This window comes from Salvia splendens, chromosome 7, assembly GCF_004379255.2.
Source record: "Salvia splendens isolate huo1 chromosome 7, SspV2, whole genome shotgun sequence".
Classification (NCBI taxonomy): domain Eukaryota; kingdom Viridiplantae; phylum Streptophyta; class Magnoliopsida; order Lamiales; family Lamiaceae; genus Salvia; species Salvia splendens.
The window spans coordinates 14,864,342-14,886,869 of NC_056038.1; the positions used below are offsets into that span (position 1 = coordinate 14,864,342).

General features: G+C 38.5%; 1 pseudogene; it reads right to left on the minus strand.

The window, feature by feature from the left end:
• Positions 1–15,096: 15,096 nt before the first annotated feature.
• Positions 15,097–21,540, minus strand: LOC121741313 (annotated as a pseudogene).
• Between the last annotated feature and the right edge of the window lie 988 nt (positions 21,541–22,528).

Sequence of the window (22,528 nt, forward strand, 5' to 3'; positions counted from 1 at the left end):
CAGTACTTACTTGGATTCTAAGTTCCTTTCGGGACGTTTTGAATAAACGTGAGACCTTGCCTATTTAAACACCTTGGTTGACTCTCAATTTGCAAGTAATTTCCATTATTTTTTTCCCTATTTTGAGTCATGACTCACTTGTCTCGAAAGTTTGTGTTTGCCTTTGTAACGTTGGATAGCTTGATTGAGTAGTCTCCTTTGATTTATCATTTATAAGGACAATATTTTGACCTTATGAACTTCCGTCATTGAACTTCATTCCTAAGGTTGTTTGCTTATGACCTTCAGTATGATCACACCTCCAGACATGTTTTCTTCAAAGAATGGAATATTATTCTTGGACTACTGGTTCACCTCTTTATTTTGTAACCATGTAAGTGACAAGTTCTTTCTTGCAGAAGTGAAATTCTTTTTAGCTCGGTTTCACTACATATATTGTTTCATACTCAATGATTTTTCTTTCTGCAACACCAAGTTAATGCTATCCTGTTCTCTTCTTCCTTAACGGGTTGATCGTGTTAAATTTCTGAAAAGTTCCATTCACTTTGAGTTGTCTTTAACAAACCCGTGAACCCATTGATGTGATTTCATCTTTTCCAATAACATGATGTTGTTGAACCATCATTTATACTATTTCATGACATTTGTCCATGTTTCTAAATCCTGCCGCGACTGATTATTTTAGGCCTTGACATGTTTGAACGATATCCTTCATTGCTGTCCGGAATTTTGCAAATTGTGATCTAGCAGTCGGCTATGGAATTTGAGAATTTTTGCAGTTTCATCCTGTTTCTATGACCTATCTCATGATCTTCAAAGCTCTCATCAGAAGTAAATTCTCAAAGCTCTATGGGTTTTATTTGATACCTCTAAACCATTTAATTCTCAGAATGGACGGGTTGAGTCCAATGAAACTCAATCATTGCATTGTTGTTCTTGTTTCCTTGGTTAATTTTGGAGCCTTCCTGACTAAAGACATCCTTAGCAATGTTGCAACAATTTAAAATTTATTCATATCCAAGTAAGACTGTTGGGTCAAATTTCGAATCCTTGATACTAGACGGTAGGGAAATGCAGTAGTTGACTCCGATATACACAAGGAATAAGTTTCTATAGTCAGACATGCTCAAAAATGGCACACCAACCAGAAGCGTCGACGTAACTGACGAGATACATTTATGAGTGAACGATCGATCGAACGACAAACGAATAATGAATATGAGAAGATGTATCTACGGTCACCATCGTGTGAGGAAATTGTAGAGGGAGTACAAGCCCTATCATAGAGTTTATTGCACAAAATAAATATCGTCAACAAGAGAGAACATATGAAAGGTGACGAGAAAGAGCCACGGGACGACTAGACGATCGAGAAAAGAAATGTGTGATAATACCATGAATATTAGAAAATTGTGTGGGAGTTGGAAGACAAAACGATGAGAGTTAATAGAAATTTTCATGGGAGAACCGGCCAAGGCCGAATCATGGATACGCGCACTGGAGCGAATTTTCGCAATCATAAGATGCAATGATCGAGAACGGTTAAGTTGTGTGAACTACCAACTGACCGACGCTGCCGACTTCTGGTGGGACATCAGGATGAAGACAATGACCCGAGACCAAACAGAAGGAATGACTTGGGAAGGCTTCAAGGCGGAAGTGTATAGCAAGTACGTGCCGAAGAGCTACCGGAAGGCGAAGGCGTCTGAATTCTACAATCTAACCCAAGGACGTATGACCCTGCACTCAACAGCATGACACAATATGCACCTGATCAAGTCGATACAGACGAGAAGCTGTCTGATAAGTTCCGCGAGGGACTAAGGCACGAGATAAAGATGTCATTGGCGAGCCGTGGGAGACTTCCCTACGAGGAAGCACTGGCTCTAGCACTGGATATTGAGGCAGCGATGCCTAAGGAGAGAGCTAAGAAAATCACTACCTCGTCATCACACCACTCCTGGGAGAAATGGAAGTGGGATGATTCTAAGATTCCATACGACGGATAATGGTACCAGTCGAGTCAGCATCGATCTCAACACGGAGAGGAGATGGAGGAAAGGAAAGTGGAAGACGTCGCTGTTGTGCGAGGATTTCCAGACGTTTTTCCGAAGTGTAACCTGGACCGCCGCCAGATCGACAAGGGGAGTTTACGATCGACCTCGAACTAGGAGCCGCACCTGTGTCTAAGGCACCGTATCGAATGGCACCTAAAGAGTGGGAGGAACTCAAGATACAACTTCAAGAGCTCATGGACCTAGGATTCGTTGGGCCTAGTGTCTCACCGTGGGGTAGACCGGTGCTTTTCATCAAGAAAAAGGATGGGTCGATGAGAATGTGTATCGACTATAGAGAGTTGAACAAATTGACTCTCAATAACGAGTATCCACTGCCGAGGATAGATGACCTATTTGACCAACTTCGAGGGGCCGGTGTGTTCTCAAAGATGGACTTAAGGTCCGGATACCATCAGTTAAGAGTCTGAGGAGAAGATGTACCAAAGATGGCCTTTCGTACGAGATATGGCCACTATGAGTTTGTTGTGATGCCGTTTGGGTTGACTAATGCACCTGCAGTATTCATGGACTTGATGAATCGAGTGTTCCACCCATACTTGGATAAATTTGTCTTGATCTTCATAGATGACGTACTCGTCCACTCGAAGAATGAGAAAGAGCACGAGTAACATCTACGAATCACCTTGGAGACGTTGAGGACCGAGAAGCTATACGCTAAATTCGGCAAGTGTGAGTTTTAGCTGAACGAAGTCAATTCTCTCTGTCACATTGTGTCAGCAGAAGGAATCCGAGTGGATCCCGCCAAGGTTGAGGCGGTACAACAATGGAAGGCACCTTCGACACCAAACGAGATTCGGAGTTTCCTGGGTTTGGCACGATATTACCGAAGGTTTATAGAAGGATTCTCCAAGATAGCGAGGCCAATGACCCAACAACTCAAGAAGGGGGTAAAAGTCAATTGGACCCCGGAGTGTGAGACAACTTTTCAACTTTTGAAGGAGAAACTGACCACTGCACCAATCTTAGTTGTGCCAGAGCCTGGAATGAGCTACGTGGTCTACACCGACGCTTCAAAGGTGGGACTTGGATGTGTGTTGATGCAGAACAACAAAGTGATTGCGTAAGCGTCACGACAATTGAGACCGCACAAGTTGAACTACCCAACCCACGACTTGGAGCTAGCAGCAGTAGTGCATGCCCTAAAGATTTGGAGGCACCATCTCTACGGAGTTCGATTGTGGCATCAACTACCACCCTGGCAAAGCAAATGTAGTGACAGATGCTTTGAGCCGAAGGAACCATTCGCAACTAGCTGCTTTTCTGACGGAAGAGGAAAGTCTAATACGAGAGTTTAGTAAAATGCAATTGGAAGTGGTTAGGGCACCTGAAACAGTGTAAGGCCGAATTGCCACCTTAGTGGTTGGACCTAATCTAAGAACGAGAATCGTTGCAGCACCACGGATGGATACGAAACTTGAAGAAATTCGAATTGAAGTGAGAACTGGCAAATCTGGAAGTTTTAGTGGGAGTCCGACAACGCCCTCACTTTTGAAGGGAGACTGTGCATACCAAACGACGTGGAACTCAAGAACGAGATCATGAGTGAAGCTCATGAGACTCCATACACCGCTCACCCGGGAAGCACGAAGATGTATCAAGACTTGAAAAAGTCCTTTTGGTGGAATGGCATGAAGAGAGACATAGCAGCATTTGTGGAGCGCCGCTTAGCCTGCAAGCGAGTGAAGGCTCTACATCAACGACCGTACGAAAAGTTGCAACCACTAGAAATTCCCGAGTGGAAATGGGAGCACATCGCCATGGATTTTGTGATGGGTTTGCCAAAGACGCAAAAAGGGAATACTGTCATATGGGTAATTATAGACCGACTCACCAAGTGTGCGCATTTCATACCGATTCCCGTAACGCATGGATCGAGCAAGCTAGCTCGGATCTACATAAAGGAAATAGTGCGACTGCATGGAGTCCCAGTGGCAATCACGTCCGACCGTGACCCGAAATTCACTTCAAGATTTTGGATGAGTGTGCAACGCGAGCTTGGAACTCGATTGAATTTTAGTACGCCGCTTCACCTGTAGACCGATGGACAATCCGAGAGGGTGATACAAACTCTCGAGGACATGTTAAGAATCGTGGTGCTCGACCGCGGAGGAAGTTGGGAATCAGTGCTACCGTTGATCGAATTCGCTTACAACAACAGTCTCCAAGCAACGATAAACATGGCGCTGTATGAAGCCTTGTATGGAAGAAAGTGTAGGTCGCCGCTCTATTGGGACGAAGTTGGCGAACGAAGAGTACTTGGACCTGATGCAGTTAAAGAAATGATTAAAATTCGTTCGACAAATTCGTCCGAGGATAAAAGAAGCTCAAGACAGACAGAAGTCATACGCGGATGCACGACGAACCGACTTACAATTTCAAGCGGGCGACAAGGTCCTTCTCAAAGTATCCCCATCGAAAGGGATAACGCGCTTTGGTGTCAAGGAAAATTGAAACCTCGATTTATTGGGCCTTATGAAATCCTTGAAGGAGTGGGTCCTGTTGCATACCGTTTGGCGCTACCCCCAAGCCTTTGAAACGTGCACAACGTCTTTCATGTGTCGCAATTGCGGAAATACATGTTTGACCCAAAGCACATGATCCACTACAAAGAAGTCGTTTTGAACCCAAACTTGAGCTACGAAGAGAGACCCCAAATGATTTTGGACCGAAAGATGTAGAATATGAGGAATAAACCGGCTGTTTGTGTGAAAGTACTTTGGATAAATCATGGGCACGAAGAAGCCACGTAGGAGAATGAGGAAAGAATGATAGAGATGTACCCTGAACTCTTTCCTTGAGGATACCAAATATCGGGACGAAAATTCTTTTAAGAGTGGTAGGATGTAACGCCCCACTTTTCGAACCCTAATTTTCGAACCCTAAGACGATTGCTTTAATTTCTTTTAATGTCGCGAATTAAATGGCGAATTATTATGTGATTTCCTTGGTGACCTAATTTTGATTTGACCGAGTCAAATTCTTTGATTTTATGACGTGGCTTTTAAATAATTGATGCGGGATGAAATATATTGCGGTGAATTATTTTTCCTAAAGGTGAGTGAGATTTAATAGGATCATAAATAATTATCTTGCCCATTTTATTTAGAATTTTCGACCACTATTAATTATTGGAGAGGAATTCTATTTTTCTTGGATTTAATTATTTGATTGGGATAATTATCCAAATTAAATCCGAAGCCCAATTACTTTATTTCTTCATTAGAAAAATTGACACCTATGCCTTATACCATGGAGATTTCGAAATTTCCTAATTATGGAAAGACGAAATTGTTTATTATATTATTTGATCCCCTATTTATTTCCTCCCATTAATAAATTCAAATATTCTAGCAAATCTTGCCTTATCTTTTTCAAATTAAAGATTTGAAATTTATTCCTTGTTGAGGGGAAATAATACACGCCTATTTCCTATATTTTTGGGAGGCTTATTATTATTTTTCTGCTCCGTATTATTTGATTCTACTCCGTGAAATACAAAATTAAATCATAGACTTATTAAATAGCTTATGATTTTCAAAAATTTCCCCTTTATTCCTCCCAAGAATCACGTTAATGCCTCCCCCACCAAATCCCCTCCAAATCTTCATGCAATTAATTGGAGGATTTATTTCTAACTCTATAAATAGGGATAAAACAAACCCTAACCCTAGCCCCCACTAATCACACGCCTCTCTCTCCCTCCCACACGCCTCATCTTCTCTCCACTCCTCTCCCACTTGTTCTTCTACTCTACTCAAGATCCTTTCGATTCGCCAAGAGTTTGTTGAAGAATCAAGAGTTATATTCGTTTCTACCGATTGTTTCGTTCAAGAAAGGTACAATCAAACCTCTATTCTTCATTCATCTCCATCTAAACATTCTTTTGACTCCCTCATGCATATAGTGAGTGTAGGGATTTCAAATCTAAGGATTTAATCGGTGGGAATTTATATTTGTATGTGTGTATGCGTTTTGAATGAAATTGTATGAAGATTTAATGAATCATTGGTGAATGATGTATGATTATATGAAAACATGAGTGTGAGGACTCTTTTAAGCATGTTTGTGTGTTAAAACCATGAAAAGGTTGTGTTTGAATGAATGGGGATAAAACCCTAATTCGAATTTTTAAGCATTGAAAACTGTGGATTCGGACAGTAGATTCCGACACATTTTTAAACGACCAAATAAACTCCTTTTTATTCTATTCTTTTTTCTGAGTAAACTTCATAATGTCTTCTGTGCTGTGTGTGAATTTTAACTCATTTTGACAAAAGATGAATTTTTGGTGAATTGTTGAAGTTGACTGCGCAATTCTGCCGAAAAATGTTTTCTCGACCAGTCGGTTACGTTTTCGATTTAACCAACCTAAAAAGGTTATTTTAACATGAATTTTTAACTGGAAGTTATTTGATGAGTCTAGTGCATTGTGGTAAAACTTTAGCCCCAACGGAATTCGGGTGAGTTTTTAATAATTTTTATAAAATGGTTGCGCAGTGCTGCCAGATTTCTATCTTTACAAAAACAACTATGTTGTTATAAGTTATATACATGATTTATATATGTGATGACGTGATGTGTTATTCAAAGATGGGGAAAAAGGGAAACGTTGGGGACATGCATGATTTTGAGTCGGTATTTGAGACTGATTGTGATACACATAATGTAAAGGTGATAACTCTCGCTCTCAGCGTGACAACAAGGGAAAGAAAATACTTGAAATCTAAGCAGTCGAGATGGGCTTTTTTTAAATAAGGACGATGTCCTAAGTATTTTACCGATGAGAATGAAATTGTGTTTATCATGCCTTGTTTGGTTTTAACGTGCCAATCTGATGTGACTTTTGCCACTATTATTAAAATCGAATTCGGGTCCTCGTAGAGCCGCAAACTCTACTTGGATTAGTGTACACCAATGGTAGACCGTGTGTCAGCGTACGGGATGGCCGGTCTAGTGATCTGGTTTGCGGCCAGATTCCTTGTCATGTATGTGCGGATATGGCTAACGTCTATGGGAAAATGACTGATCAGTCGACTTTTACAATGGGAAATGATTTTGAGTGCCTCGGGCCTTTCTAAAGCTAAACCCCGATGGTTACTCATGTATGGCTTGATAAATAATAATTTTTATGAAAAATGTTTTCGGCATGAGCCCACTGAGTATTTTTATAGTACTCAGCCCTGCATGTGTTTTCCCTATGTGCAGGTTGAGCGGCGACGAGCGGTTGGCGGTGTTGAGCAAATTAATTAATTGATGTGACTGTCTTGAAACTCCGAGTGTCGTCGTGTCTACACACATGACTTCACTCTACTCTTGGATGCTTCTGCTAAAACATGATTACTCTTATCTTTGGGTTGATACTGAAACCTGTTTTACTTATTTTTGGTTGATCTTGAAACTATTTTGATTTCCGTTTAGAGTCATTATATTGTTTGTGAGTACGTTGAACCCTTGTTATTTTGAATACCAATGATTATAATTGTTTTCTCTTTTGGTCCATCTGTCAAAGCAGCACCCTGACCCTTTTCTCTTGATTTATTGTTCATTTATTTCCTTGGTCAACCCCCTTTTTTTATAAAACCCTAGCCCTTTTAATTGATTGCATTTAAGTTCTTTAATCACGATCGTCCGCATTTATTAACCCTAAAGGGCGGTCGTGACAGTAAGTGTGTGTCTACTACAGCAACTAATGTCTTAAATCAAGTTCATCGTGGGTTTTATATAATTAATTTTTTATGTTACTTTTAATAAATACTCTAGATTGTTTTTGTTTATTTGTCTGTTGAAAACTAAAATTTAGAATTCTAAGATTTGATAAGTACCTAACTCTATTTATTGTGTTAGTTATATATTTTGATACTAACACCTGGATTTATTTTATCTATTTTTGTGAGATAATGCATACAATTTTCTGACAATTTATTGGATGATTTAGTGGTGTACTATAAAATCGAAATATAAGCAGTATGGTAGATAGAATCTATCTATCTATACATATATAAAAGGCGAGTTTTGGCCTTATTTTGAAATATTTATAAATTTTTCCTTATTTTAAAATAAGTGTAAGTTATGGAATGAATTTGTGATACAATTATACAATTCATAATGATGTAACCCATTTTTCTATATAATTATTGAAACCATTGTCTATTAACTAGAATAAGTGAAATTATTATAATATGAATGATTAACCGCTATAAATTTATGATGAGATCAATTGCTTGCATTAACTACAAAAAATAACATTTGGAACTGAAAGTTTTAGATGTATATCCATGTTTACAATAAAAAAACAATTTTTTTGTTCTCTCCATCAAGTGATCAAATATATATAGAGACTTGATGAAGAGGACGTTACAAAACATTTTTAATAATATCTATCAATATACAAAAGACGAATTTTGGCCTTATTTTAAATATTTAAGAGTTTTGCGAATAAATTTACATATTTATAAATAACTATCATGAATATTTATTTAGATTACAATCAATAATTGACGATTACAAATCTTAAATATGATAATGAGCATTAAACAAATCGGTGTCTAGCGGGTTTGAAATGTTATATACGTAAGGAGGAAGTTGTTTCATCTCTAGGGATAATACGTCAATCCATGAGCATTAACCAAGATGTAATTTGTCTTGCCGAAAGAGGATTTTTCTCTACAGGACTTATAGAGTTCGGTTTATTTTATAATTTTCATTGTTTTTTTTCTTTGATTGCAATAGTTAGAGTACCACGTGTTATGGTTCAAGAATTTTATTCCAATATTTCTAACAATTCTTAGAGAGGGAAAAATTGTAGTAACATTCTTAACTCGAAACATGCAGTTCCCGATTCTCGAATATAGTTATTTTGTTAAAAGTGTGATTCATTATTTTTAGTAGATATATATGAAGGATTACTCTCTTCGCTCCCCAAATAATTGTGTTTTGTCTTGAGTCCATTTTAAATATGTTTAATTTTATGTCTTTAGGTGTGAAATGAATTGAGGAGTATAGGTTTGTTGAATTGTTATTACTATAGTATTACATTTTACTATTTTTAAATCTTAAAGTTCCATTGTTATTGTTTCTAATTTTAATTAATCAATTAACAATTCAAAACTGTATAATGGAAATCGTGCATCGTACGTGGATTAACACGAATATAATTAATTGATAACTTACAGTAATTAGTAAGGAGACGTGAGATCCTAGGGTATATTAAGAGTTTCAACATAAGAAGTTTTAATCAATTATTGAGTGTAATTAATAATATACTATTGGAAAAACGTGTAAAATGAGGGAAACTTTTGATGTGGCCAAACTTTTGGCTTTTCATCTTGTGTAACCTCCAAATGCATTATGGGATACCTTAATGTCATGACTCTTCATGTAGGCACACCTATCCTATAAATAGATGGAGTTTTGGGAGATGAGAACACCAACAACAAATATTCTCTCTACTCTATCTAGTCTCTACATTCTTGTGTGAATCTTAGGAGTATTGCATTGCTCGGTTCTCGCTTCCAATTCAACTTCGCCGGAGCCTACGAGTTTGAGGTGCTTCAACTCGATAGGAGGAAATTCGTTTCATCTTTGGGGACATTACGCTAATCCGTGAGCACTAGCCGAGGCGTATTTCGTCTTGCGGAGATAGGGTCACCTCGACTCGACTTGAAGAATACTATAGTTTGCATCTCTTTACGTTCGTTGTAATTTATATTGTTACATTTACCTTCCAGTTTTTGTTCTTTTGTAATAGCAAGGGTTGCTCGTGTAAAGGCTGCAATATTTCCAACAATCACAAGACGAAATATTGTACTCTTGTTGAAATCATGTCGACCGAAGCTGGAGGGAACGGAAACAACACTACTGGATAGTCTTCTGCTGCCGCTAACACCTCAATGTTGGCACCTGTTTCGACCTCAAGGGTCATGGCTCAAGCTGAGAAGCCTGAAAATTTTAAGGGCTCAGAATTCAAACGTTGGCAACAAAAGATGTTGTTCTACCTAACTACGTTGGGTATTGCCAACTTCCTCAAGGAGGATGCTCCAACTGTACCTGAGGAAGAGATGAACTTTAATGCTCGAGCTTCGTATGATGTTTGGCATCAAGGAGATTTCTTGTGCAAGAACTATATCTTGAACGGCTTAGAGGATAGACTCTATTCTATCTTTTTGGCGGGGCTAAAACCTCCAAAGTATTGTGGGAGGCTCTTGACAAGAAGTATCGCGTCGAGGACGCCGATACAAAGAAATATGTAGTCGCAAAGTTTTTGGACTACGAGATGGTGGACTCTCGTTCAGTGGTGGCACAAGCTGAAGAGTTGCAAATCATAGTCCACGATGTCCACGCTGAAGGGATGGCCCTACCAGACCAGTTCATTGTTTCTTCAATGATCGAGAAGCTTCCTCCGTGCTGGATGGATTTCAAGAACTATCTAAAGCACAAAAGAAAGGAGATGAGGACAGAAGACCTAATAGTCCGTCTTCTTATTGAAGAGGACAATAGGCGGTACCATCAGAAGTCGGGAGGGTTAGAAGTCGCCAAGGAAAATCTGATGGAGAAGGGACAGTCCTCCAAACGTCCCCACCTGAGCGCAAAAGATAAGGGCAAATGGAAGGCAACTGTTGGCCGAAAGTTTGAAGGCAACTGCTTCAACTGTGATAAACCGAGCCACATGGCAAAGGACTGCCGAAAGCCTAAGAAGATGAAATTCAAGAAGAGTGCTCAAATGGTCGAGAGAGATTTCAACGATGATGATCTGGCTGCTGTGGTTTCTGAAGTGAACCACATTGACAATCCGAAGGCTTGGTTTGTTGACACCGGAGCTACTGTGCATGTGTGCTCCGATCGTAGCCAATTTTCGACCTACAAGCAAGTCGAAGGGAAGAAGCTCCACATGGGCAACCAAGACTCGTCTGAAGTCGTTGGCATGGGTGAAGTGAAGCTATTAATGACATCTGGTCGTGAGCTGAAGCTGAAGCATGTGCTGCATGTCTCAGACAACCATAAAAATCTTGTTTCTGGTAGTTTGCTTGTTAGTCATGGTTTTAAGGTAGTGTTTGATTCTGACAAGTTTGTTTTATCTAAGTTTGGTACTTTCCTTGGAAAAGGTTATCTTTCCAATGGTTTGTTCAAACTCAATGTAATGGCCAAGGGCCGTGTACCGAATCAAGTGAATGATAATAAGAATGCTTCTTCTTCTTACTTGCTTGAGTGCTTCGATTTATGGCATTGTAGATTAGGACATGTAAATCTAAATGCTATAAAAAGATTAGTGAATCTTGATTTACTAAAAGTTCACGAGTTTAACTCACAAAAGAAATGTGAAGTTTGTGTTGAAGCAAAAATGACCAAGCTACTGTTTCGCTCAGTAGAACGGAGCACAAAACCTCTAGAGTTAATCCATACAGACGTATGTGATTTAAAATTTGTGCAAACTAGAGGTGGTAAAAAGTACTTCATCACATTTATAGATGATTGCATAAGGTATTGTTACCTTTACTTATTAAGAAGTAAAGATGAAGAAATTGAAGCATTTAAAGACTTCAAAAATGAAGCCGAAAATCAACTTAATTGTCGAATTAAGTGTGTTCGAAGTGATAGAGGTGGTGAGTATGTAGCCCCGTTTGCAGAATTATATCATGCAAGTGGTATAATTCACCAAACAACGGCTCCATATTCTCCCCGGTCAAATAGAGTTGCTGAACGAAAAAATCGAACACTTAAAGAGATGATGAATGCTCTGTTGATTAATTCTGGTTTATCCGAGAACATGTGGGGGGAGGCTGTGTTAACAGCGAATCATATCCTGAACAAAATTCCACTCAAAGAAAGGGATGTGACTCCTTATGAGTTGTGGAAAGGAAAGAAACCTTCATATACATACCTTAAAATGTGTGGGTGTTTAGCGAAGGTACAAGTGCCGCCTCCAAAACTATTTACAATTGGTCCTAAAACTGTGGATTGTATCTTTGTTGGATATGCACTTAACAGTAACGCCTGTCATTTTTTAGTTCATAAGTCAGCTATACCTGATGTAGCTGAAGGAACGATAATTGAATCTAGGAATGCTGTATTTTTTGAGAATGTGTTTCCTTGCAAGAAGCAAGATGATCGTTCTAGTGATAGAATGGTGGATGAAGCCACTAGTTCTAATTCTCCAAAAACGAGGTCAAGTCCTGAGAATGAAGAACCAAGACGTGGTAAAAGAGTTAGAGTTGCTAAGACTTTTGGTCCAGACTTCATAACTTTCTTGTTGGATGGTGAACCAAAGTCATTGGCGAAAGTTGTGTCTGGCCCAGACGCAGCGTCGTGGCAAGAAGCTATCAACAGTGAAATTGAATCCATCATGAGAAATAACACTTGGGTGTTAGTAGACTTTAGGGTGCAAGTGGATTCTGAAAGTGAAATATAAGCCCGATGGTACTATAGATAAGTACAAAGCTCGCCTAGTTGTCCAAGGCTTTAAGCAGAAAGAAGGGTATGACTTTTTTGATACCTATTCACCTGTTACGAGAATCACATCCATTCGGGTGCTTCTTGCGATTGTTGTTTTGCACAATCTTGATATTCACCAAATGGATGTGAAAACTGCATTTCTGAATGGTGATCTGGAAGAAGAAATATATATGGAACAATCCGAAGGGTTTGTTGTGCCTGGGCAAGAGCATAAAGTATGCAAACTTGTAAAATCATTATATAGGTTGAAGCAAGCATCGTTACAATGACATTTAAAATTTGACAACGTGATGTTGGCAAATGGATTCACTATCAATGAGTGTGACAAGTGTGTTTACATTAAGAACACAGATAATGGATTTGTTATTGTGTGTCTTTATGTAGACGATATGTTGATTATGGGCAGCAATAGCAGAATTATCAACGAGACAAAATCAATGTTGAAAAGGAACTTTAACATGAAAGACATGGGTCTAGCTGATGTGATTCTCGAAATCAAGATTGAAAGGAATCCTGAGGAAATTGTCTTGACACAATCTCATTATATTGAGAAAATGCTTTAAAAATTCAACTCGTTTGATTGTAAGCTAGCAAAGACTCCTTTGGAGCTCAATGTCCATCTGAGCAAGAATATGGGTGATTTTGTTGCTCCAGAAGAGTATGCAAAGGTCATAGGAAGTTTGATGTTTATCACAAACTGTACTCGACCTGATCTTGCTTGTCCTGTAAACAAGTTGAGCCGATTTACGAGCAACCCAAGGAATGAACATTGGAAAGCTCTGTGTAGAGTTTTGACATACTTGAAGTATACTATTAACTTTGGGTTGCATTACACAAGATATCCCCAAGTACTTGAAGGGTACTGTGATGCAAATTGGATCTCTGATTCAAAAGACTCATTTTCGACAAATGGGTATGTGTTCACTGTGGGGGGTGGTGCTGTCTCGTGGAAATCAACGAAACAGACGTGTATTGCTCGTTCCACCATGGAATATGAGTTTATCGCATTGGATAAAGCAGGGGAAGAAGCCGAGTGGCTCAAAAATTTCCTAGAATGTATTCCATGTTGGAAGAAGCCAGTGCCCGCAGTATTGATACACTGTGATAGCAAAGCAGCTATAGGTAGAGCACAAAGTGACTTTTATAATGGTAAGTCTCAACATATTCGTCGGCGACATAATACCGTAAGGCAGTGGCATTATCTCAGTTGACTATGTAAAGTCATTGGATAACTTAGCGGATCCGTTAACGAAAGGTTTAAACCGTGATGAAATGCATAAATTGCTAAAAGGAATGGGACTGGAAACGACATCTTAAAAAGATGATTATAGTGGTAACCCAACCATACGATTGGAGATCTCATGGGCTTGGTTTAATGGGAAAACGAAGCTATATGAATCTAGCTATAACACTTGAAAGATTTTAATCTTCGCCCATTCTTTAGAAAGCACTGAGTGTTGTAACTTGTACGTGGTAAGAGGTTAAGTCTTTGACTTTTAATGATTCTTGAAATCTCAAGGAGATGTAGTATGACAGGATACTCATAAAAAAATCACTTATATAAGTGAGAAGTGGGGCCGCTTCATGTGTGTGTCACTTATGAATTCCAAAGAGGTGTTCCAAGGCCGAAATGGACACAAACGTGAGAACTGATGGAGTTGAGACAATATTTTGTTGATTCTATTGACTAGGCATACACCAAGGAGGAATAGTTCAAGGCATCGCGTCCACTAGCCCGCCGGTATGTCCGATAGTGTTGACTATGTAAGGTTCAAAATCACAAGTTATCTCTCCAAATGCAGTATCGTTTCTCGAGAACTGAGCAAAAGAGCATGCATGTATGCATACACGTCTTGTGTTGGTTTGAGCTTGCAGTGCTCTAATCAATGTGGAGGATTATTGGAAAAACGTGTAAAATGAGGGAAACTTTTGATGTGGCCAAACCTTTGGCTTTTAATCTTGTGTAACCTCCAAATGCATTATGGGATGCCTTAATGCCATGACTCTTCATGTAGGCACATCTATCCTATAAATAGATGGAGTTTTGGGAGATGAGAACACCAACAACAAATATTCTCTCTACTCTCTCTAGTCTCTACATTCTAGTGTGCATCTTAGGAGCATTGCATTGCTCGGTTCTCTCTTCCAATTCAAGTTCACCGGAGCCTACGAGTTTGAGGTGCTTCAACTCGATAGGAGGAAAGTCGTTTCATCTTTGGGGACATTACGCCAATCCATGAGCACTAGCCGGGGCTTATTTCGTCTTGCGGAGAGAGGGTCACCTCGACTCGACTTGAAGAATACTATAGTTTGCATCTCTTTACGTTCGTTGTAATTTATATTGTTACATTTACCTTCCAACTTTTGTTCTTTTGTAATAGCAAGGGTTGCCCGTGTAAAGGCTGCAATATTTCCAACATATACATTGTCCGAAACGAAGTTTATGGACTTACACTATCATATTTACTAAATGAACTTGCACTAACTTATTCGATACATAATAATGTAAAACTAACATATAAAAGTAGGGACTATATTTCAGTATATTCAACCAATCCACGTAACCTACTCATGCAAAGAAGTCATGAAACAATCCCTCAAATCTCACCATCTCCTCAGCCGGTAAAGCTACCACGGCAGCGATTCTACCATCAACGCTGTCGCGAAAAACAAAACAAATATCCTTCTGATGGTTGACGATAGGGCAGCTATAAAGTGGCTTGCCCCACGGGTACTCGACCTGCTCAAACCCTAACCCTAGCCACGAGCTGACCATATAGTCCCCGTAAGGGAGCCCACTCTCCACCTCCTCGAATGTGGAGGAAACCCTAATTGGTAAAATCGTGTTACCGCTGTATGACTGCGGTAATGGGGGTTTTACCCTATGCCTCACGTCGATCATGGTGAGCAAGGTGGACGTATCATTTTTCTCGGGTTTCGTGTATCCGGAGAAGGCTTTGCACCGCCATATAACGGCGGCAGCCACCGCAAAGCTGCTAATGGTGGTGTGTTTGGCCTTTTCCTTGAGTTTGCCGATGTCGTCGGCTTTCATATTGAAGATTCGGTAGCGGAGATCCTCCTCGCGGGGGCAGTCGAAAATCGGGGGGCTTGAGCCTTCGCCGATGGGGAGGTGGAGGTCGATGAATTCGAGATGCGGAAACGTCGCGTTGGGCAGAGATCTAGCGGCGAGGAGGTGGCGATTGTAGCAAGGGGGGAGGGTAAGGGTCTGCCGTCGTCAAAAGCTTGAGAGGAGAGGTTTTGTAGGAAAATTTTGGCGGCGACGCCGTCTAATAAGATGTGATTTGTCGATGACATGCCTATTGCGAAACCTCCACATTTGAATGTTGTTACCTGCAATATTCACATTTATGACTTAAGTAAACTATAGTGAACCAAAGAAATAGTCATTTTAACTTTTAATTAAAATTTATAAAAAAAATGAAAGGAAATCTACAAATACTAATCCTAGTTGAGTATTACAACCAATAAATTTATGTTATATTTGCTCATTAAAATTTTACATCCTCGTCCCATTAGTGTTAGGGCATTTCTTTTAGACACAAAAATTAAAGGAATAATTAAGAATAAAGTAGAAGAGTTATAATAGAATAGAGTAAGAGAAAAAAAATAGGAAAAAGTAAAATAACAGAGAAAATAAAGTACTAAGAGATAAAGCTAAGTGTGTTGTATTGTAATAATAGGACATTCTAGAAAATGAATTATCATCCAATGCACAGAGGGGGTAGTTTTTATTAGGCTTTATTTGGTAACATGGAATTGATGGTGTGAATATGGAATTAGAGTTGTCGATTGAAAATTTAATATTTGGTACTGTAATATATTTGGATTTGAAATTATATTAGGATTCAAAATACTGTTAATTTTATTTCACAATTTGAATTTCTATTCAAAGTAGATATTTTGAATTCAAAATAGTTACTCCCCGAATAAAATTTGTCATGTTTTGACCTTAAGTTTAAAAAATATAATGAAAAGTGAATTAAAAAATTAGTGGAATATGAGTTACACTAGTATTATTAGTTTTATAGTAATAAAATATAAGTGAGAATGCGTTAGTGGAATATGAGGTCCACTGCCAAAAATGATAACAGTGAAATGTGACAAATTTTATGGGATGATTGAAAATGGAAAATGGGTGACGAACTTACTGGGATGGGATGGAAGGAATATAAAATTGGACACATTCATATACACATAACACACAAACTTTCGAAAATCCAACTTCTAAATATTGTGTAAAATTAGTTTTTTTTTAATTTAACGATATTACGGTATACCGTACCGTACTTCGGTATACTGTAAAAGTGTGGTATACCGCAATAACGGTAAGGTAACAGTATCAAAATTAACCATACACCGAATTTTTGGAATACCAGATTGCGGTATATCGAAAATTCAGTATGGTATCGGTATGATATTTTGTCATACCGCAGTTTTCGGTAAGGTATGTGGTATGGTATTCTCGATACGGTATACTGTACGCACACACCCAATACACACGCGTATTCCTCCTACTGATGTGGAGTAGGTCACTTGAACTAGCTACTATGAAAACTACAAATATTTTCCTCGTCAAGTAAAATAAAATAAAAACTCATAACACAAATGGACAATTGTTAATTTTGGAGGTGTGGCACCCGGAAAACAACCAAGGGTTGATCAATTTCAGATAGCAAATTATGAACAGCAAGCTGCCGATAACCCAGATTTGGATGAACCAAACTCGGCCCTATTTCTTCAAGCAAGAGCTCGGAAGAAGCCACAACGAAGCCAGCGCCCGCAGCGTTGCAGCCAATCTCAAGGCGCCCTGTCTGGTTGTTCAGTTTCAGCCTACCCGCCATGAAATCGTAATGCACCAACACTTTTTCAAGCGCGATTTTGACCATTTTGGCTACATTTTCAGCTTCCAAATCTGGATTTCGCTTGAAGAAATGGGCTGTTGGTGTGAAAGATGATGAGACCGAGATAGATTTCCATATATGCATACACGATGAAGTGAACGTGAAAACTTCCTCATGCATACAAAGGTTGATCCGAAGACATGAAGCTTCATATCTTTCTTCTCATACATGCTACGGCTGCCATGTCAGCATAGATATTTTGGAAGAGTTAGAAGTTGAGTTAGTTATAGAGTTAGTTAGAAGATATTTTGCTTAATATCTTAGCTTAAATTCTAGCTCATATCCTTGTATAAATAGAATAGTTTCCTCATTTGTAACACTTGAATTTTCTATCAATAAGATTGAATTCCCTTCTCTTGGATCATATGAATCCACATTATACATTTTCTACATGGTATCAGATGTGATTTGAATTACTTCCATTGATTCAAACACTTTTCCTTCTTCTTCATCCTCTGTTTTTCTTCAAATCTTCAATGGTGCGTTGTAATAGTTCCACCTCCAACGCAAATATCACTCATTCCTCTCCTATGGAGGCCAATTCCAGCCCTTATTACCTTCATCCAAGTGATAATCCAAGTTTGCAGTTAGTTCCTCATGTTCTCACTGGATCTAACTACATTCATTGGAGCAGATCTGTAAACACAGCACTTGTGGCGAAGAATAAGATTGCTTTCATCAATGGTGATCTGCGAAGGCCGCGTGATGATGATCTACTTTTTTCAGCATGGCTGCGGTGTAATAGCATGGTTGTTTCGTGGCTCAGAAACTCATCTATCCTCAGATATGTTCTAGCATTATGTATCTCGATGATGCTCATGAAATTTGGTCAGATCTACGGCTTCGCTTCTCTCAACTTGATTCAGCTCGAGCTTATCAATTGACGCAGCGCATTATGTCTCTTACTCAAGGAAAAGATGACATCAATGCGTACTTCACCAATCTTCGCATCGTTTGGGATGAGTACAAACATTCACAACCGGTGGCTTGGTGCATTTGTGCAACTTGCAGATGCAATAGTGCCTTGAAATGGCATGAGTATCAAGAGCAGGAATGCACAATGCAATTTCTGATTGGATTGAATCCTATCTTCTCTTAGATCCGATCTAATATTCTCTTTATGGTTCCAATTCCTCCTCTAGCAAAAGGTTTTTTCACTTGTTTTGCAGGAGGAAAGGCAACGGAACATTGATGGCTATTTTCCAGTCATATCTTCCCCTATGAGTGATCAGCCTTATCTAGCCAATGCTGCAACTTCTCAGTCATACAATAAGGGAAGAATTTGTTCACATTGTGGCAAAACTAATCATACCGTGGATAAATGCTTTGTTCTTCATGGTTTTCCACCAAGTTTTGGTAAGGGAAAGAGAAAGTTTAGTGCTGGTGGCAAGGAGATCAAGTCTATCAATTTTGTGGAGGATAACCTTGAAGATTCATGTGATAAATTTGGTTTTTCATCCTCCCTGAATCTGCCTACTCAGGAGCAATGTCAGCAAGCAATGTCAGCAACTGATCAGTCTGCTTCAGTCACAGCTTGCTGCTGCTGCTACTCTCAATCCATCCACTCCTCCTTCTGCCGCACCAAACATGCCTACATCCCCTCACATTTCTCCTTTCTCAGGTACTACTCTCTTCACCAATCCTTTCATTAATTCTTTTGCAAAATCTCCAACTGTTTGGTTACTAAACACTGGAGCCACACGTCATGTGTGATGTGATCTCTCCATGTTTACTTCATCTTCACCTATACTAAATGCCTTTGTAAACCTGCCTAATGGTGCTACAGCCTCTGTCACACATATTAGTTCTGTCTATTTAACACCTTCAATCACTCTTCACTTTGTCCTCTATGTACCTACTTTATCTTTCAATCTCATTTCTGTAAGCTCATTAACTTCTTCACTGCCATGCACTATCATTTTCACTCATGATTCTATTGAAATTCAGGCAGCTTCTCAGGAAACTGTGATTGGGAGGGGTAGCAGATTGGACAACTTGTACAAACTTGTTGTTCCTTCTGGTCCAAAGCTTGAAGAAGGTTCTGTCAATTCTTCTTCATTTACTTCATCTTTTGATATCCCTTATGCTAATTCAGTCACTAGCATAGATGTTTGGCATAAGAGGTTAGGATATGTATCTTTTAGAAAGCTTAAAACAATGTCTGATGTCCTCAATTTTTCAAATAAATCTCATTCACTTTGTGATATTTGCCCTCTTGCCAAACAAAAACACCTTCCTTTCTCCAAAGGATTCACTCAACTTGAAGGAGTGGATTTTCTGGACACCTTCTCTCCAGTAGCAAAACTCACTATTGTGAAGATGCTTCTTGCTCTAGCATCTATTCAAGGCTGGTCTTTATCTCATCTTGACATCAACAATGCCTTCATATATGGTGATTTAAAAGAAGATATTTATATGACATTGCCTCCAGGCTATGAAGTTGATTGGCATTCTGTTGAAGGGGCAAACTCAGAATAAACCCTTGTATGCAAGCTCAAGAAATCTCTCTGTGGTCTAAAACAAGCATCAAGGCAATGGTACTTAAAACTATCTAAAGTGCTCAATGGTTTTGGTCTGCAACAGTATGCCTTTGATCATTCCTTCTTCTTCAAGAACAATAACATTGGCTTTTTTGGAATAGTGGTATATGTAGATGATATTCTTGTTGCCGCCACTCATCCAGAAATAACTAAAGAATTCAAGACATTCCTCTCACAATACTTCAAATTTAAGGATCTTGGAGCTCCTAAATATTTTCTGGGATTAGAAATTGCAAGAAACAAGAAAGGGGTATTAGTCTCCCATGGGAAATACACATTGGATTTGCTGAGAGACACAGGGGTGCTTGGCTGTAAGCCTTCCACTGTGCCCATGGATCCCTTAAAAAAGTTAAGACTGGACTCTGGAACTCCCTTGAAAGATGTTGCAAAATATAAAAGACTTATTGGAAGATTGCTCTATCTCTGCATCACTAGACCAGATGTTACATTTGCAGTTCACAAGTTAAGTTAATACGTTTCAAATCCAACTGATGAGCATTGGGAAGCAACTGAGAAAATTCTCAGATACCGGAAGGGTGCACCAGGTCATGGACTATTCTATTCAAGTAATAACAAGATCAATTTGAGTATATTCTCTGATGCTGATTGGGCAGCATGCCCAGATACAAGAAAGTCCATGACTGGCTACTGCTTGTTTCTTAGCTCTTCAATGATTTCATGGAAAACAAAGAAGCAAAACACCATTGCTCGTTCATCAGCAGAAGCTGAGTCCAGAGCCATGGCTCAAGCAACATGTGAGGTAGTCTGGGCCATTGCTCTTCTCAGAGACTTTGGAATAAAGGTTGAAAAGGCTGTGCCATTGTATTGTGATAACCAATATGCAATCCATATTTGTTCAAATCCAGTTTTCCACGAGAGAACTAAACACATTGAGATTGATTGTCACACCGTGAGAGAAAGATATTTGGAGAACGTGATAAAGCCTCTACACATTAGGAACAATCTGCAGCTAGCAGACATCTTCACTAAGCCCTTGGGAGCATTGGCCTTTCGTTCTATATTGAGCAAGATGAATTTTGAAAGTCTATACAATTTATCTTGAAGGGGCATGTGAAAGATGATGAGACCGAGATAGATTTCCATCTATGCATACACGATTAAGTAAACGTGAAAACTTCCTCATGCATACAAAGGTTGAACCGAAGACATGAAGCTTCATAGCTTTCTTCTCATACATGCTACGGCTGCCATGTCAGCATAGATATTTTGGAAGAGTTAGTTAGAAGTTTAGTTAGTTAGAAGATATTTTGCTTAATATCTTAGCTTAAATTCTAGCCCATATCCTTGTATAAATAGAATAGTTTCCTCATTTGTAACACTTGAATTTTCGATCAATAAAATTGAATTCCCTTCTCTTGGATCATATGAATCCACATTATATACAGTTGGGACATTATAATCCGCAATTTGATCGATATTCGACAAAAAAATTGATCGTTTCTGAGTTTCTTGCGAGGGGAAGATTAATGAAGATTTTTGGAATGTGATTTTGAGATCATAAAAAGCTGGAATGGGAGAGAGAGCTGCCATTTTTGTGGGTTCAAGTATTTGGTGGAGTTTCGCATTGCAAGTTCTAATTATTTATAGGGTTGATATATGCTTCTATTGTTATGAAAAATTGTAGTTGTGCTGGTGCATATTTTGATGTACATATAATATCTATTTATTTTATAGGTTTTAGTTATTTTTACTAAGGATAAAGAATTTGTTTGTATTTAAATTGTTTAAAAGTTAATGAGATGTATGTATTTATTATTTCTCTATATGTATACATATGAACATAGGGGTGCGTTATAGTGAACCAATTTTAAAGTGACAACATACCACAAACCTCGTGTTGTCAAGTGGCAGGTTATCCTGCAATATTAGGGGTGTATCCTACGATATTCATTAGTAGGCGTTTTAGATGGATTTACATATTGCATGATAATAATAGGTGGATTGCAGTGTAGATTGTTGAGTATTGCATTATTTTCTATAATGCAAAATAACTATATACAAAAGCAATCAGTCTATGTCTATATTGCAAATTAAACATTCTATGTCTATAATGCAATACTCAATAATCTACCCTGCAATACACCTATTACTATCATGCAATTTATAAATCCATCTAAAATGCCTACAAATGAATATTGCATGATATGCCCCTAATATTGCAGGATAACGTGTCACGTGGCAACATTCATTTTTGCCAATTCATTTTTATTTAAATTATATAAAATTAGAATAATAAATGATGATGCTTTAATTTTTTTAATTGACCTATCTACACAGAATGCTCTTTTTGACCTTATAAAAATAATAAATGAAAAAAATTAATGTAATGTGAGTCTCGTATTTATTTATTTATTACTGTAGTATTGTAAATGTAATAAGTTAATGAGGGGAATGAGTATTTTGTTAGGGAATGTTCCAAAATAATAAAATGTCTCTTTAATTCGCAAAGTAACATATGAATAAAGATTTTATTATATATTTAAATTGAGCGGACCAATAAAATAGCCCGGTTATTCAA